This window comes from Amphiura filiformis, chromosome 5, assembly GCF_039555335.1.
Source record: "Amphiura filiformis chromosome 5, Afil_fr2py, whole genome shotgun sequence".
Lineage (NCBI taxonomy): Eukaryota > Metazoa > Echinodermata > Ophiuroidea > Amphilepidida > Amphiuridae > Amphiura > Amphiura filiformis.
Window position 1 is genome coordinate 5664494 of NC_092632.1, and position 20179 is coordinate 5684672.

General features: G+C 36.3%; 1 protein-coding gene across 1 annotated transcript in view; it reads left to right on the forward strand.

The window, feature by feature from the left end:
- The window catches only part of LOC140152528 (arginine-hydroxylase NDUFAF5, mitochondrial-like), a 421297-nt gene that overhangs the window by 85097 nt on the left and 316021 nt on the right, over positions 1 to 20179 (forward strand). The window lies entirely within an intron of this gene.

Here is a 20179-nt window from a genome sequence, read left to right on the forward strand (position 1 = left end):
CTTTTAATATCACTTCAGACGGCTATATCATCTGAGCTTTATGTATCAGACAGCAATCATATATGTATCCAGACAGCAATATCATCTGATACCTTTTTACGCAATCAGACAGCTATATCATCTGATGCCATTTACGGTCCTGAAGTGAGACGACCCACTTCAAATCCCAAACAGCATAATTTGGCTTGGACCTAATCATTACTCATTTCCGGAATTAGGACAACCCCAATTCAATTTCCAAACAGCCTAATTTGGAATTTGGAATTGACATTAAATATTAAGTATGTGAAAACATTCCCAATGACTTCCTCAAATGCAGCAATGTATCTCCATTTTGATTCATATATTGGACAAAATGGTAAAAAGCAAAAGAAACAATGCCATTTAATATCATATTTTTTCATAAAGGGAGTGGTGGGTGGGTTTTAAAATTTTCCTGACCTCTTCGGATGGTATCAAAACAGCTTATGAATTTTCCAGGCAATATTTTCTGAGAAAACGCCACGCCCCAGAACCGCTGCCTATGATTGGCTACTGGCACGCCGACTCGACACAGGGCATGGATGCACAACAGGTGTCGGCCTGATGTCACAACACGCATAGCTCCACCTTTTATTGATCTACAGGACAATGAAACCCTTTTCAACAACCCAGGGCTTATTACGCCAATGACAATTTTGGTTTTGATTGAAGTTGGCTCAATCAAAACCCGATTGCCTTAAAAATGAAGTTAATACAGGAAAGTATCATACTTGTGTCTACTATAATGGTATCAATATAGATTAAATATTATTTGTGAAATTCTCATGCATTACATTAATTTGTGAAAACAAGTGCAGCTTTTGCCACATATTTTCATATACATTACATACATTGCTGGTCATTGTAATGTTTGGGCTTTTACTTTAGTGTACTTTTAGAGCAGTACTGTATAGTGGTATATTTTATGGTATAATGTTGATTATTTTGAGGTTCCAATCAGCTACACATTCAAATCCTATGGGTAAAAACTATTTGCCATGGGCCATTATAGCACTAAAACTTGCCAATGACATAGTATCTACTGTAGATAGCAAAAACTTGGCTTGCTGTCTACAGTAGATAGCAAAAACTTGGTTTGCTGTCTACAGTAGATAGCAAAAAATTGTTTTGCTGTCTACAGTAGATAGCAAAACCTTGGGTGTGATATCTGCTGATGTTAGTAAAGACTTGATATGTCATCTACTGTAGATAATAGAACCATGTATACAGTCAACTGTAGATATCAACAACTTGCTTTGCTATGTACTATAGATAGCAAACAATTGGTGGGCTGTTGTAGATATAACAGAACTTGGTGTGCTAACTAATTTAGATAATTAAACTGCCTGCTGTAGATAATTTGTGTTTTATTTACTGCAGAGGGTACATCTGTACCCAGGTACACTATAGCAGTAGTAGAGGTACATGGGACAACAACATTAAAACAGTTATATTTGGGACATTTTAAAAATCTAATCTAGACAAAAGAATTACCCCACATATTTGAAAACCTTAAAAAGGAGAGATAGTTAGCAGTTATGTATGTATCTAATGAAGTGTAGGTCATCTATCTGTGCATAGAGCTATAATACTTGTGCCAGGCATACACAATCCCTTATGGGCATAGGGATATAATACTAATGGATTGTCAGTGGCTCCTAACTTTATCTTTTCTAAAAGGAAATACTTTTTTGTCTTAATAGTAAGCTTGATAAGTGGGCCAGAGGGCCCCAGTGACCTGTCTTCTACAATATTATGACAGTGGTACTGATGTAGTAGCTTGGGTCTAGCCTGGGTTTTGGGTACACTGTAAAAGTGCAAATTTTCATGCTACATTTATTTTCATACCTTTTGGGTTCCAAGTATTCCTTTTGTGTATAGGTTAGTGTATAAAGGACGCATAAAATAAGGAAACAGTTAATATAAAAATTGGTAGAGTGCAAAAAGTGTGAAAAATTAACACGCTTTAATTTGACTTAAGAAAATTTCAAATTATTCATCTTATCACAAAGAGTAAATTTGGTGTGGTTATTACACAGGAAAGTTTGTGTTTCAGCTTTAACAGGAGTTGAAAATTCAAGTTGTTCTAATTTTTGAAGCAGTTTGTTAGAAGAACATTTATATCATTACCTGCAAATATGTGGTTAAATGTGGTTAAATGTTAAATTAAGATTTAATTTAAATCTGGTGATGAGGAATGTCCTCAATGATATCTCAACTGTGAGAAAGTTTTGCCCTGACCCTTCCACCACAGTTAGTTGAGGGTAGGTTGCTCAGCCCTCACCCTCTGCGTGAAGTGACCAGTACTCAAAGTCAATTGCATCACATCCCATCTGAAGACTAAAAGTTTCAGTCGCAAGGCTGGTATGTCCATCAAAAATAGGTATGTCTGGTTGACCAGATTAATTAATTTAAATCTTTATTTCAAGTTCAACATACCCAAATGATTGAGAGTCTATACAATTATTTTGTCAGGTTAATGTGTTATGTGGCAAAAAGTCCAAAGGCCATCAATAATCCAAATTTTCACTACAAATGTGAAACGGAGTGGCTGAAACTGTCTACTTCATCTTATACAGATAAATGTCATGCAGTGCTGCCCTTTGAATGAATGTTTCAACCTAGATTTACAGTTTCAAAATCTGTTTACTGTAGACTCCTCATAATGGAGAGGTCTGTCCAGCACTCTGAGATTAAATGACCGTAACTAAAATAAATCAGCCATTCAGTGGCTGCTCAGTCTAGTGGCATGCTGAGTCAGTTGACTTTCAATAACAGAATGTGAATGTTTAGAGAAGGGCTCTATGGACTTGATGTCCGGGAGCTGTCATCATGGCCAAAGGACAGCCATGCCCAGCCATGCCATGCATATATGTGATGTGGATGCCTTTTTTTTAGGGGTATTAAATCCACTGTCTTTACTGTGCACCACAAATTGCTATGTAATGTTTAGCTAGATTGAATGATTAGTTTGGTTACCTGTCATTTGTGCCAAAATACTCTTGGGTCCCGATGTGAGCAAACCAGGCACAAGAAAATGACCCCTTCAGGCTTTGAAGGCCTACATAAGCAAGTTGACCTTTATATAAAGGAGGACAAAAATTGAAGTGGAAAATCAAAGAGAATGGAATCTACTCTAACAACCGAACAATTGTTAGAGTCCCAGCCTTTGGGTCTTCCAATCTGAACACTCACAAAGGTATCATACTACACAGTTGTGTAGTCAGGGGAAATCCCTCTCATCCCTGGATGCTAACTGCTGTGATAATTTTAGATTTTTAGGTCTATTTTGCCATTTTTTGATAAATTTTCATCAAATTATACGCCCTCTTGAAGGTCACCTTGCACCAATGCCATTCATTCTACTTTATTAACATTTTAGCCCTAGAACTACTCAGCCATATTATGTAACACGGCCTACATTGGGTGGGGTTGTTGTTGCAACCACCCCTAATTATCAAATTTAAACGTCATATACCATTTCAAGCTCTTGGAATAATGTTACAATAGTGAAATGAAAATTATGGATTTTACAGTAGAAATCAATGGTGGGACTCACCAACCCCCATAAAGGTGTACACCCATCGAATGTGTGTCATCGGCCCGGTCATGGGTGACTGTAGTTACCCATGGATTCGATCAATGTACATAAGGTGCTGGGGTAAAAAAATTTATCACTAAAATAAGCGCAAAGGATGGATCTACAATTAGCTTAGGTTGTTTAGTGTAAACACACACATTTTTTTGTGATGGATATAAAATCTTGGAAAGGGGTTGGTACAGCCCCCCCCCCTTCGTACTTCTAGAGTTAAGCTAAGTATCTCATTCACAGGATTCTCATTTACAAGCATCCATTCACAGTTTTTCATATCATGCCGGCCCCATGATGAAACATACATTTTGTCCATATACCCGATTGTATGGAAAGGGCAGTCATATAATGAGGCATGGATACAGTATGGTCACTCATGGGTGTTTGTGACATTTACAAAGCATAGCAAATAGAGTCATACATAGGAAGATTAAGTCTGCAAAATATTTGGTTAGCTTCCACTGGGTATGGTGAATCAATGCTTCCGCTACCGCTATTAAAGGATGTATGATGGAAGATTAGCGCAGTTCATTTGGAAATTGACTCAGAAGGATACAATACAAAATATATAAAAAACATTTTCTGTGTATTATTATGCATAGATCAAATGTTAGTTGATTATTGATAATAATAAGGATATTTGAAACCTTGCACAGAGATCAAGGTTGACAAGTGACCAACAACAAACTCCTTAGATGGAACACTATATTGTGATGATGCTTGTGTCCTCAGCAGCCAGTTTGGTTGTGTTCCCTTCACACAAACAGTCTGCCAATGGAAACTTAAAACACCATTTCTGATTGGCGAGGGAAGGCGACTTAAAAAGTTGCATCCAGGAACTTGATTGACCTCTGGGTTGAACATCTGGCCTCAATCAGCTGTGCAAGCAGCATGATCTGAGCATGATCAATGGCTGAAAACCACCTGTATAGCATTTAGTGTTGTTGCACAGCATGACAATTGTCACAATGTGAATGTATTTACCATGCAAAAGCGGTATTTATGAGAAACTGGTTTGGGGCAAATATGGATGATACATTTAGCCATGAAGTTATAAAAGTAAGCTTATGTCTGGGTTAAAATAGCTCATGAATATGAAGCAGCCGATTTAATTAACCAAGTGAAAAAGCCTTGTTTGAAGTCGTGCTGGATGACGTCATGGAAAAATGTTAGCCAATCAAAAAGAACTCATTATCATTGACAGACTGTTTGTGTGGAAGGAGTGGAACCAAACAGGCTGCTGAGGAGACAATGATGATGCATGATTTTAGTGTTCAAATAACATAAAAAATATCTGAAAAATATCTGATATAATTAATTGTTCTATCTGTGTAGTTAGCAGCTTCGAAATAAGCCCTAAAATTCACCTGTTGCGATACAACTTTAAAAGCGTAATGCAAAATTTCGATACCACTGGACTGACTTTATGTGTCGATTGTTTCAGACTGCACTTCAAATTGCTCTGCATGAAATTGCACCATAACTTTCAAAATGGAATGCAAAAGTGCATCAGAAAGGTAAAAAAAATTATTCGAAGACTGGTAGTAGGAGTATGTTATTTTGTGAATCTCATTACATACAACATGGAAGATCAAAACTATCCTTGTTTTGTGCACAAGGGTATTATCACCAGTAGTGGCACCAGGGAGGCATGGGGCATTCCCCCTCCCCAATGGGCTTTGCACCCTCCAAATAAAAAACCAAATTCCTATATAGCAGACTAGTTTTGCTCATTTTAAAATTGTTCATGTAAAGCATATCTAGGTATTAATAGCACGAAACTAACATTTTGTAGAGACTGCTGACAGATTTACACCATGAGCCTCCTTACTGAAGCTGGTCTAGGGTCTGGGAGAGTAATAGAGCTGTAGATGGTACAAACGATCTTTGATGGCTGACAGTGTTTAATAGTGGTATTTTGACTGCAAGATCATGGGGTTATATGGACTGTTGATGAACTGTTGAAGTCTGCAGTTTGAGGTTTGTGTGTTTAGCACCAGTTGAGGATGTTCTGTTGCCTAGCCTTGAAGTTAGTTTTCCCAATGTCAGCTTTATTGTGCTTGATCACAACGCTATGAGCCAAAATGCTCTCATTTGTGATGGCACAGTTAATTAACCCCAATTTTACAACCACACCTCAGAATCTGACCTCAAGTTAAAGTGGATGAGTTTTTGTGCCCAACACAAAGTATAAATCATATTAGGATTTGAGAGCTGTATACTGACCAGTGGTGGTGCCACAGGGGGCATGAGGGGGCAAATTCACCCAGTCAGAACTCTTGCCCCCCCTGTTGCTTCCCCAAGTAAAAACCCAAAATTACAAAAATTTCCACTTTTGCGGCAATTTTGCACAAAATTTGTTGATTTCGCCCCCCCTGATATTCACTATACCCCAACCCAAAAAAAAAAATCCCTTGCACCGCCAGTGGCACTGACAAATGAGTGTGTTTGAGATCCTAGTGCAAATAGACTGAGCATTGCTAGAATATTCACAAGGTCACAAGAAATACATTGTTGCTCATTTAACACAGCCACACATCCGCATAATATGAGGCTATTCACCTTGCAACCATTGCCATTTTGACAACTTTTCATTTTCACAAACATTTGAAGAAACAAAATCCAGTTTTCTTATGTCATAGTAAGAGTTGATGTGGAAAGTTCACATCAGGACATAGAGTTCACGCAGTTGAATTAAGACTTGTTTTGTTGAACTGTGCGGTATTAAAATACACATTAATGGAGGTTTTCGTAAAGATAGATGTGATTACAGGTTGCCGTCATAGGAATTAACACTTGAGTCAAGGTTACCTACCTATCTGACTTACTGATTGTGAAGATTTGTTTAGTTTGTAAGTCCTAGAATTGGCAGGATTTTAATACTGTATGATTTAATCTAACCTTTTAACTAATGGGAAAGTATGAATCATGTCCTCAATACATAGTCATTTGATATATTTAGTATGGCATTATTTTCATGCTTGTATTTTATACTGAATGCAGGACAAGGTGTTTGACATGCCAGGGTTTGTAATGCAGTCTTGCTGATAAACATTCATGAGTCACATGTTGTGCAATGGAAACAAGTAATAAATAGTTTCATTTGAGGCTGCTGAATTCTAGACGAGTAGCTGCCACCCTCAAGAATGATTGAAAACGAAGCATTCACTTATCAAAAACAAAGCATTCACTTTGTCAGTGTCCCTCTTCCAACACTAACCATGCAGGACAGCTTTCCCCTTGCAACACAAAAAACCAACATAATCCTCTTGCAACATTAACAGCACAAGCCAGCATTCGCCTTTGGGAGCACCTATGGCGAATGAATCATCCCAGCCTTTCTAAAAGAGTGAGGAACCCAAAGGCGGGTGAGATCAGATGAGGAGCAAAGCCGAGATCTGAGACCAAGTGTAACACTACTTTTCAAAAGATGAATTAGATCAATCGGGTAACCAGGAGCTTGGGCATTGATGCATTTTGAAAATGTACAGAAGTAATTTGAAATGAACCCTTTGTTTAACTGGAAGCCAGTGAAGCTCGTCAAGCAAGCTGGCAGAGGGCTGGTCCCGTCCACAACTAAAAACAAGGCACGCAGCGTTATTTTGGAAGCACTGCAAGCGCATAAGATCTTTCACATGTGCACCAAGTAAAAGCGAATTGGCGTAATCTAGATGAGACAGTACCAACCCTCTGACAGCATTGTGACAAGCTTCCTGTAATATGAAATGGCGAATATGCCACATATTGCGTATCTGAAAATTAACAGAACTACATATTTAGTTTATATGAAGAAACATATTTAGAGAAGAATCAAGCATAACACCAAGATTTTTAACAGGTGATTTTGGATGAATACACAGATTACCAAGATTTGAGTTTGAACATTCTGAAGCGGAGGCAAAACATGGTTATTTGCAAAAACAATGAATTCTGTTTTGTCTTGATTAAGTTGGAGCATATTGTCCACCATCATTCATTTATTCTAGCAAGACAAGATCACATTATACAAACTACAATGTGGATATCTGACCTGATACAGAAAATATTACAGTGAAATCAAAACCTGGATATTAAATAAATGTTTTTATTGAAACTTCATTTATGGTCATATCAATTTTCGAAACTAATGAGTTCATAAGTTTATCTCATTTTTGTTTTTCATTGTATGGATAACGGTACATTTTGTATTAATGAACCCATGATTGTGATATATTTCAAGCGTCCTGATTCAAGTTGAAAATGCCAAGAGGGTGGATTTATTCATCCCTATGGAGACGCTAATGAGTTCATAAGTTTATCTCATTTTTGTTTTTCATTGTATGGATAACGGTACATTTTGCATTAATGAACCTGTGATTGTGGTATATTTCAAGCGTCCTGATTCAAGTTGAAAATGCCAAGAGGGTAGATTTATTCATCCCTATGGAGACACCTTTAGAGGTTATTGATGAAATTTTAGTAAAATTAACCATTTTTTGTCAGTTGGATTTCATGATAAATTACCAAAACAAAAGGATATCAGGGAGTTGTTAGTATGCCCTGAGAGACCTGAGCAGCTATAACATGGATAGAGTTTCCACATGATATTTGCCAAATGACAAGTAGCTATAATCCATCAATGTTTTATGACTAGTGGGGTTTTTGTGATATAGCAACTGGCCTGTGATTTAGAGATAGCAGTAGTTTGCCATTATCCCCAGACACTGAAATGACGAAAACACATACGCCAAAATTTGGGCCTCTGGTCAGCCATTCAGAAAGAACGCATAATTTATTCAAGCAATGTTTTTAGAAAATTCCTGGAATCAGCCAAATAATAATGATTTCTGGACAACTTTTTCGAACGGAGTAAATACCCGACCGAGCCTCCCAACAATTACTGGGAAGCTTGTTGCGCCTATAACCCAAGAGTTCCCCTTAACACACTGGGAACTATTTTGCTAGGCACTCATCTAGCGATCAACTCCTTATCGAGGAGGAAAAGCTCCATATACCAATGGACAAATATTTCGCTAGGCAATCCTCTACACGATATCTCCTCGGAGGAGGAAATAAAAAGCTCCATAATACCAATGGAGAGAATATAAAATGCATGGACTTACATGAATTCGCTAGGCAGTCATCTAGCAGCGTCAAAAGAAATTAAATGGCTGATACCTTTCTCATTTTCCTATTATATTCATATTCAGATAACATAGTGGACATCGGTAAATATACCCATGCCAAATACCCAGTAGGTAGATACCTCCGGATATTGGAACTACTAAATCGAATTTATTAATGTAGTACATGTATAATTCTGTACATTAAATCGATCATTTTAGAAAAATGATCCAAAAACTGCCACAAGGACTACTTGTTAACATCCGTACCCTGTACCATGGAATAAGCTATTTCTGATCCCCTCATTTCCTTTGCTAGTAAATTCATTCATTCATATTTCATTTTCATCAATCATCAACATCAATATACAAGTGATACTAATAGCTCAACAAAGTAATAAAATTAAATGTAAACAAGAGTGATTGGTATATAAATAAATCTCAATACATTTAGGCAGTAACAATTAAATCAATATAATTAAATTAGAATAACATTACTATGTATGATTGACCAAAATGCACTTTAAATGCATAATGATATTACGGCGTGCTTGTAGTGGTTTTATCACGGAAATACCACACTGCACTGGCAAATGATCTTGAAGTACTTCTACGGTGATAAGCGCCTAACTGATAAGCTGGCTCTCTACAAACACGCTCAGTGAATAATACATACATACATAATAAATACCGCAAGATCCACGTTTGCGATTATTTGAAGAGCCTCTGAATTTTACGGTCGAGGCCTCTTCACCACAGTGGACCATTAACCCGATTTTTTGTTTGAACATGTTGAAGGAGTTAATTGCAAAACCCATTATTTTTCGCTGCCAACGCCAAGCAAACACAGTGCCATGCTCTGCACATTTATGAATTCGAATACATAACTAGGATATCATGTCTAATACAAAAGGCAGCCTTTAACAGAAATTAACGCGATAACCAGCCGGCTGCGCAACCTCATAAAAACTTGAACCCAATATTTCATTTTTATTTATACTTTGATGAACAAGAAAATCTGAGGGCATAGTACTTGGCCCCTGTCTAGCTATCCCATGCCAACCTGGTGTTAATTCCTTCCTTCCTGCTATAAATAAAATTACTCGACCTAAGACTGAAGGGCATTACCACCTAAGACTGAAAGTGGTACCAATTGTATCGATTTTGTTAATGCTTCTGAAGACACACTAGAGTGAACACACCTATACAAATAGAATTTCAGAAAATACAACTGCATGCAACAGAATAGAATGTGTTGCTGAGATAGAAATTGAACCTAAAGTGATCTACCCACGCACACTCTCACACCCGTATACAATAGTCATACTCCTATGTAACTCAAAAACCTCAATGTAATTAGAATATTATTCAAATTCAAAGAACTCTCAATCGAATATATTTTCCTTTCTCTTTCGTATTTCATCTCATTCCTCATTACCTTTTAATTTGAAGACCGACACTTTATATGTACTTGTCTCACTACTGCGAGACTCAAATTTTATGACACACTATCAAACTCTTGAAATCAATTTTAAACAGATATCAATTATGACATATTGGGAGTGGTGGGTGGGATAAAAAATTTCTGCATCCGTTCTTGCTGAAAAACTGACAGAGAATGGCCTTAGCTAACAAAATGGCCACCGACGGCTCCAAGCAAGGCTGCCTGTGATTGGCCCGCCTGATACCAAACAAGGCACCCAATTGGCCTCCCATGGAAACATCAAGTGACATCACGAGGGCGATTCCATTTCAGCAGCAGGGACAATTTTTGTTTCATTTGATATGTACAAATTAAACTGCATTATCCCCAGACACTTAAATGACGAAAACACTTACTCCAAAATTTGGGCCTCTGGTCAGCCATTCAGAAAGAACACATAATTTATTCAAGCAATGTTTTTAGAAAATTCCCTGAATCAGCCAAATAATAATGATTTCTGGACAACTTTTTCGAACGGAGTAAATACCCGACCGAGCCTCCCAACAATTACTGGGAAGCTTGTTGCGCCTATAACCCAAGAGTTCCCCTTAACACACTGGGAACTATTTTGCTAGGCACTCATCTAGCGATCAACTCCTTATCGAGGAGGAAAAGCTCCATATACCAATGGACAAATATTTCGCTAGGCAATCCTCTACACGATATCTCCTCGGAGGAGGAAATAAAAAGCTCCATAATACCAATGGAGAGAATATAAAATGCAGCGGACTTACATGAATTCGCTAGGCAGTCATCTAGCGCCAAAAGAAATTAAATGGCTGATACCTTTCTCATTTTCCTATTATATTCATATTCAGATAACATAGTGGACATCGGTAAATATACCCATGCCAAATACCCAGTAGGTAGATACCTCCGGATATTGGAACTACTAAATCGAATTTATTAATGTAGTACATGTATAATTCTGTACATTAAATCGATCATTTTAGAAAAATGATCCAAAAACTGCCACCCAAGTTCCTTGTCATCACATGCAAGGAAATTGCCAAACCACCCCCCCCCTCCCCTCGAGATTTTTATGCTTTACAAATAAGGCGAGCTCTTGGCTGTCGTTCCTTCCTTGTTTATGATCTCCATTATAGTGTTCTTAAAATAGTTTGTCCCAACTTATAAACCTGCCATTGTTGGTGGTGACGAATGTTGGTGCTAAAAAGTTTAGGATTTAACTTGACTGATTGGATCAACAGTCCTACCTAGTGAGCATTCTTATGCAGTACTAGTGGAAAAGAATGCCTGCCAATGCTTTGTTTTGGCCATCTGGTACATTCACGTCGAAAAACCCCAAAAGAAAACAACAAAAAACCCACTGACTATTATAACTTCAAAAGGATTGTTTTGAATTATTTGAATTTCCTTCCTTCTGAACATGTGAGATGAGATAATTATGCTACTGTCGAGTGAGTGTCTACTTCTCATATTTTGACCACTGTCAATTATCATGAATGAGTGTTTTAGTAGCTTAATAGGCCTACTATTACTTATTAACGAGTTACAATTGTAAAAATTGTGAATTTCCTTCTGCTTCAGGAGTAACAACTAGGTGATAACCTATTTAAAACACTGACATACCGAAAAACATTACTATACATGTAATCTATGAATTTCCGTCTGTTTCGACTACACATAGCCTATTTGTACATACCAACTAGGGCAAATGTTTTAGTGACCAATTTACCGATAAATGAAACTATATAAGGTCAATTTGCCATACATGGTGAACGAATCTGTCCTACAGCACGCTTAAATTCATAACTTTGATTTACCAAACTTAATACTAATGAAGAATTGTTCTTTGTCATTAATTATGTTATATGAAATTCTTTTTGCTTCTTTAAATGACTCCCCCTGGTCTATCAGTGAATATCTACTGGGACAAAATGTGCTTAATTTAACTGCAATTTTAAAGGTTAATTTGCCGTAATTAGCACGAAGACATAATAATAATAATAATAATACATGGATTTATAAAGCGCCCACGATGTAAAAAACATCCTCAAGGCGCCAGCTGCACAGAATCTTAAATTTACACCCACTAAAATTAAAAAATTAAAAATTAAAAATAGGGCCTACATGCTGAACAAAATAGTATACATAAAAAAATACGCATGATAGAACTCATATACACACCTTAATATACTAAAACCATGAAAACATAATAATAATGTACAAGAGTTCTGGACTTCGCTTGATAGATACTGAATAAGAAATCATTTACCATGAATTTGTTTTGATAATTTCATAATAATCACTCTACTCAATGTAGCCATTAACTATATGTAATATGTTATATGCATATCCTTATGCCTCTGTTAGTAACTACCTACAGTCTATAAGCGAAACTTACGAGGCGGTGAAATTATAAGTATGCCATAATAGATGATACTGTATTTCAATTAATGACAAATTATTCTCTTTGTTTGATAGATACAATTATTACAACATTTAATCACACACACATGTTTAACTTGATGATAATGAAGATCCAGTCTTTGTTTGATAGATACAGAAAAAAATATTTGCCTTATACAATGCAGGTTTGTTTTACCAAATTTGGTAATAACCGCCCGACTAGCCATTAACAATAGGTAATATATTATATGCATTTCCTTCTGCCTATATTAACAGACTACCCCCAACCTGTGTCGGAGAATAGTTAGGTGACAAAACGATAGTGTAAAAGGTAATTTGATTGAAAACATTGCCAATTTGCAATAATTTAATTGATGAATAATTTTTTCCCAGTAAATAAATTTTATTCGACTCTGGACCTGCGCACCCCTATCTGCAAATACACAAATTTCCTTGATTTATTAATAATGAACATCTATAAAAGTTTGATATGATGACCGATATTTCACTTCACTTTGAATTCTACCCCATAGAATTTGGGGTTATTTCTCCAACTAGCAAAAGTTTGCCGTTATTTCTCCAACTAGCAAAAGTCAAGTTGTCGGATGTGCTATGACACCTAAAAGATAATTCATGCAGCAACGAGTTTGGTTAATTAGCTACTCGAGATAAATCCACTCACTTCAATTGCCTTCAGATCGCTTCAGCATTTAATGTATGACATTTTATCACTAAAATGATCCATTGATGACACCAAGATAATTCTGCAGTTTCCTGCAACCGCTTCCTTCATCTGTTTCTTGTATTATTTGACATGGACATATTGCCCAAGAATAATATAAGCCCAATCAGTGGTACAAAATAAATTTTGACATTTCCATCAAGCTATGGAATGATCTTCCTCTTTATTGCAGCTCCATTCCTACATTTTATCACTAAAATGATCCATTGATGACACCAAGATAATTCTGCAGTTTCCTGCAACCGCTTCCTTCATCTGTTTCTTGTATTATTTGACATGGACATATTGCCCAAGAATAATATAAGCCCAATCAGTGGTACAAAATAATGATCTTCCTCTTTATTGCAGCTCCATTCGTAGAAGCATTTTTGACATGGACTTGTTAGCATACAGCTTCCATAATTGCTTATGCTGTTTTTACTCGCATGAAGAACTGTATAATATATAATCTTCCCGTTCACCACTAGCATTTTGTTTCGCCTCCTCGCCATATTAAGGTGCAACAATACTCCATTTGAAGGATACACTGTATCTAATGTAAGTGAAGATTCTTCGTTATCTGTACAATGCTCTCAATATAGTTAGCTGTTATACACAATAAAAATTTTCACCATTAGAGAAGTTACCGTTTCCATCATGCTTGTGCTCTAACAACGATAGTTCCTCCCCATAGAGCCAGGTTACGATTCAAAATATACTCCATCCACTGTCATAGGCATGGTAATTACGAGCTTTCTGTTGCAGATCCCGCAAGATGTCCTCCCTTCTACCACCTGTCTCGAAGTAACCACATGACCTGCAGTGAATTAAAAGAAAAAAAAAAGAGAAGCAAATTCTGCCAGCAAAGCCCTTTTACTTTGTGTATAATTCATGCCTGTCTATAAATGACATCCAATATATTCGACAATTCAACTCCTTTATTAATCTATTTGAACTCCGACAACCTTGATTGAACTTGTAATAAATATCAAAAACACATAATTAAACCCATTTTTATTCATTTTTAAAATTTATTTATTTATCTATTTATTTTTAAAGGCCGTTTTGTTGTTCATAAATGACATAGACGACAGCGTTGTTACTCTTTTTTGTTGTGATTCGTTTTATCTAAATAGAGTTGACAATTAAATTCACTCACATGGCTTTTATATACCAAGAGAGAGAATCACGCGTCTCACGGCCATGATGATGATTATGATAAATTGACCATGAAATTCACTCATATTATGACTATTATTATAATTTTACCCAGAGAGAGCATCACGTGTCTACTCCCATCATGATTGCGCTACACGTATTGAAATTAAAGTCACACATATGGTTATTATGTACAAAGACAGATTTTCCAATTCAGAACAAATGTTTGAACCATGTTGCCAAAAGATTGAAATTGACAATTAAATTCACTCATATGGCTTTTATATACCAAGAGTGAGCATCACGTGTCCAATGCCATGATGATTGCGATACAAATTTTGAAAATGACGATTAAATTCACTCAGATGACAAGACCTATTATAATTTTACCAAGACAAAGCATCACGTGTCCACCCCATGATGATAACATGTGCTAAATTCACTCATATGGCTATTAAATACCAAGAGAGTTTTTCAAATTCAGAACAAAAATTTTTGAACCGTTACTGCCCAATATAATTATGATGAACATAGAAATGGTTCAAAACTTTGCTTTCCCTTAATTTCAAGCGCTTTCCATTCTCCTACCTGCATGATTTATAAATATTTATGAGGTCAAAAACCCTGATAACCCAGTGACCCCCGGTTATATACTACCGTGATTCAGTGGTCTATGTTACCATTAATAATGTACATACAGTATGTATACATGTAGACGACCACGCTTGACTACCAATTTTGAAAGCAAATTTCTCACCGTGTTATTCACTGTTGACGCAAAAATACAAATACTCTATTTGGCCATCGGCTGTCATTGCTGTTGTCACCGCTTACAAGCATAGGATAAATGTAGTCTCTCTTACAATATTTCAACACATTAGAATTATTCCATACCACCAGTCCGGCAATCCCAATCAATAGTACTCGTACATGCATGACTTCCTCAAATCACTGTATAGACAATCGACCACTTAAAGTTTTATCGAGTTATACAAACAACTCCGGACTGTTCATTGTACCGTCACAATTCATTTCATGTGATGTGAGGTGGTGTAAACTGTAAGCTTACTTGCTTTTTTTCGTTCCAGTTGTTCATATTCGAGGTATCCTTGATGTGTTTTGTGTCCACATCCGTTGGATTCACCACTACCCATTTTTTTAAGCTGTGACGGCCTATTCATTGTCTTATAGTTGAATAAAAAATTTCTGCATCCGTTCTTGCTGAAAAACTGACAGAGAATGGCCTTAGCTAACAAAATGGCCACCGACGGCTCCAAGCAAGGCTGCCTGTGATTGGCCCGCCTGATACCAAACAAGGCACCCAATTGGCCTCCCATGGAAACATCGCGTGACATCACGAGGGCGATTCCATTTCAGCAGCAGGGACAATTTTTTGTTTCATTTGATATGTACAAATTAAACTGCATTACTTGAAAGGTTAATTGCCCCATTGACTGGTACGGGAGTTGAAATGGTTAAGTCTGTAATATTTACAAATTGGATGGGATGACTCTGTAACAATGAGTTAAAGAATGCAACCTCTCGGCATGTGTAGAGAGTGGAACAAAGTTGAAGATAATTTTGAGTACAATATTCTGGTTGAATCAGAGAACATGTTGGTATATGAAAACAAAGATTGATTATTTTGTATGCAAAGGTTTCAAGTATAGTCTGAGGTCAATGCCTGTACTCACATCGGTTATTGTGATGTTACTGTGGAAAATCTAGACATTTTGCTCTTGGAACTGGGGAATATATATTGTGAGATCCAAAGCAAAACATTTTTTTCACATTCCCTAAAAATACTTAATGCAAAGGCATTAACCTCTTTCATAACATTTTGCTGTTTGGTACTTACATTATGGTCAAATACTTTTACTGTCATAGAAAGTATTGGGCACATCAAAAAACCAGGTCATATAAATAATCTGATACATGTAGGTGAAACAAGAGCCTCATGAAACTTTGCTTGGTTCTTCTAGTCTGCTAATGATTGCATATTATCTCAGCCATTGCATTTGTTATCATTGTCACATAAGGTGTTATTTGGTCACACTTGACTCATTCTGTATTTGCTAAATCTAGAACAGTCTAATTGGTTTGTAATTGCTTGGTGTAACTGGCCTACTTCATTGCAATGGGAAGGATAAATCTACTCTTGGATCTTGTTTCCAGTAAAGTGGGAGGTGGACATTTTTTTTAAATTGGAATTTAGGAATTATAAACATTTTAAGTACTAATATTAAGCATGTTTTTCAACAGGTACCCCCCTTAACCCCCCCCCCCCCACACACACACCCCCACCCTGGCAGACTGTGCAAGAAACTTGTTTCAAGGTGAAGCAAGATTGGAGTGCAAATGTTTAACTTGGTAATAGGATATTCCAGTACACATGCCCTTAATCGCCCACACTCAGGAAAATCAAGACATTTTGTTCTTGAAATCAAGAATAGATATTCTGATATCCAAAACATTTTTCTTTCATAGTACCTGAACCTTACTGATGCTAAGTACTGACACATATTTTGCTAGTTGATACTATTTTTACCTGGTCAAAGAATTTGGAACATCATATTATATGTTAACAGCTCTAAACTCAGTGGCATGCCCAGAAACTGAGGAGTGACTGGATTGGTTACAGCAAAACCTTGGTATGCTATCTACTGTAGATAGCAAAACCTTGGTATGCTATCTACTGTAGATAGCAAAACCTTGGTGTGATATCTATATATGTTAGATAGAAATCTGATGTGCTATCTGTTGACATTATATCAATACCTAGTGTGCTATCTACTATAGCTAGCAAAATAATTTGCGTGCTATCTACTGTAGATAGCAAAATATGGCATGCTGTTTACTGTAGATAGCAAAACATTTTGTTGTCTACATTAGATAACAAAACCTTGGTGTAGGCTACTATCTACTATAGATAGCCAGACACCTGGGCCGATATTCATAAAGCCTTGCTAAATTAGCAACCAACTAGTGCTTAGCAAGATGCTAAATCCACTAGTTGATAGCTACGTAGCAATCAACTAATTTCTTATTCATAAAACCTTGCTAAACACTTTGCTAACTAGCTATCAACTAGAAATATTTAGCTGATAACTTATTTGGGTGTTTTGGGTGATATGGCCTTCAACAGTTGTGTAACATCTAATACAATAGGCTTATATAATACATGTCTATTATACTTGAGCTCTGAACCACAGTCAAAATGATCAAAATGTAATGACTCATTGCTGATGGTCTTCATTGAGATTTCGTTAATAAAATTACATGTGTATTTTGTAAGCTATATAGGCCTACAAGGTTGTTACGGCAAATTAAAATTAAAAAAGATACTCTGAACAAGTAAAGTTCATATACATGTTAAGTCCTTGGTTTGTTGTAAAAACATACTATACATACTATATTGCTTCATCAAATAGAAAACAACATGCATCCACTTAACGCTGCTCATTTAGCTTCATGAGCAACACTGTGTAAATAATATTAGATAATTTAATAGCATATGATATATCTTGCTTGTTGTCCTGACAAAAGCCAAGCATGATTTATCTTTATCAAATTGACATATAATTTGTTATTGAAAATAAGTCATGCATCTTTACCAAAGAGAACATTGGTAACATGTCTCCAAAATATATATTTTACGTATCAAACAATTGAACAGAATTGCTTCGATTGAACATATCTGCTTAACTAAAGATTACTTGCTATATCATAATCATTTTTCTTGTGCAAATTTGGTTAAACAATACTGGCTTAGTTCAATGTTTATTCATTCACCCTAAATTTGTTGTGTGTTTTTAAGACAGTTTCTTATGTGTAAAACACACTGAAGACCTCAGAAACAGAATATTCTGAGAACATTATTTTTCATAATTGACAACAGTTAATATGAAATTAAAACAATAAATCATGTCAAACTTAGTTCAAAATCATTAAGACTAGTTGTCAACTAGTGACTTAGCGCTGCCCCAGATCAACTCTAAGTTTTGGCAAAATTTTATAATGTTGCTAACTCTAACTGGGTTTTATGAATAAGAATTAGCAATCAGCTAGGCTTAGCAGCTTGCTAAAGTCAATTTTAGCTGTCAACTAGGCCTAGCGTGGTTTTATGAATATCAGCCCTGGTGTAGTAAGCAAAATATTTAAGTGGTTTGCTATTTACTGCAGATATCAAAACTTAGTGTGTGCTGTGGTGAATCTTTGTATTATCTTCTGTAGAGTGGATACCTGTATTCAGGTGCATCACATCAGTAGGGGTATATAGAACAACAACAATCAAACAACCATGGTTTAGGGCGTGTTTTATGATCCAGGGAAACCTCTAGTCTAGTAGACAAAAAGAAGAAGAATTTAACCCACATATATTATGAAACTGTAAATAAATAACAAGAAAACCTTTAAAATGAGAACAGTTTCTAATAAATAGGGCCAGTAGGCAGTTATGTAAGAATCCAATGAAGTGGAGGTCATCTGTGCATAGAGCTGTGCCAGGCATACACAATCCCTTATGGGCATAGGGATATAATACTAATGGATTGTCAGTAGCTCCTAACTTTATCTTTTCTAAAAGGAAATACTTTTTTGTCTTAATGGTAAGCTTGATAAGTGGGCCAGAGGGCCCCAGTGACCTGTCTTCTACAATATTATGACAGTGGTACTGATGTAGTAGCTTGGGTCTAGCCTGGGTTTTGGGTAGACTGTAAAAGTGGAAATTGTCACGCTACATTTTGACAAGATCTTATGTGGACTTCAAAATAATTCCATAGATTCATACAGTGTATGCCCACTATGTCAAAGTTTTACTGATGTCAAACTGATATGTGATGGTTTAGGGTGTGGGCTTTTGAATAACCAAAGTTCTCAACACTTTTGATTTCCATGCCCACCACATTAGAACCAAAATAAGCACCATAGCATTTCTCCTCTAAAGAGCATCATATGTGTCAGCACAGGTCAAGTTGTACAACAAAACACAGAGAGTTGACTGAAGATGCTACTTAGATTAGAGTAGTGATACCCACTGATCACATCCAGATGATCACCTTTCTATGGCTCTGGGTAAAACCTTAATGAAGACAGTCTCAGAAGTTGTTTTTGAACTTAAGGCCAATTTAATCGGAATGTTTTTCTTTACTTTCTACCAACATATTGTAGTATAACTAGCCCTGATGAAGGCCCATACACGTTCAATGCTACTTAGATATTGGTGATACCCACTGATCACATCCAGATGATCACCTTTCTATGGCTCAATTGTGATAAGATGTGTACCAACCTGCAAGTGATATAATGTTCGTCCTGAGAATGCCAGAATGTCAAAATTTTGTTTGATTGTGTCAAACATTGTACATTAATTTTTCACATTGGGCAGTTGTCTACTTAAATATTGATAGAACATATTCATAAGTTGAATATAGTATCTTGTTTGACCGGTCATTGACACTTGAGATGACTGCTAGAGATGAAATATTAGTGATAAAGATCAGACTGGAGGTATGAATATAATATTGATGGAAGCAATCAAGAAGATGATGATATGTGATCCGATCTGATCCAATCAGTGTAATGTGCCATATTATGAAACTGTACAAGTAAAAATAAGGTGTGAAAATTAATACATATAGGAAATTATGTTTACTGAAGACACAGTAACTGTGCAATATATATCCGTTTTTGGTGGTTTTGAAATGTATGTCTCTTCCAAATGCACCATT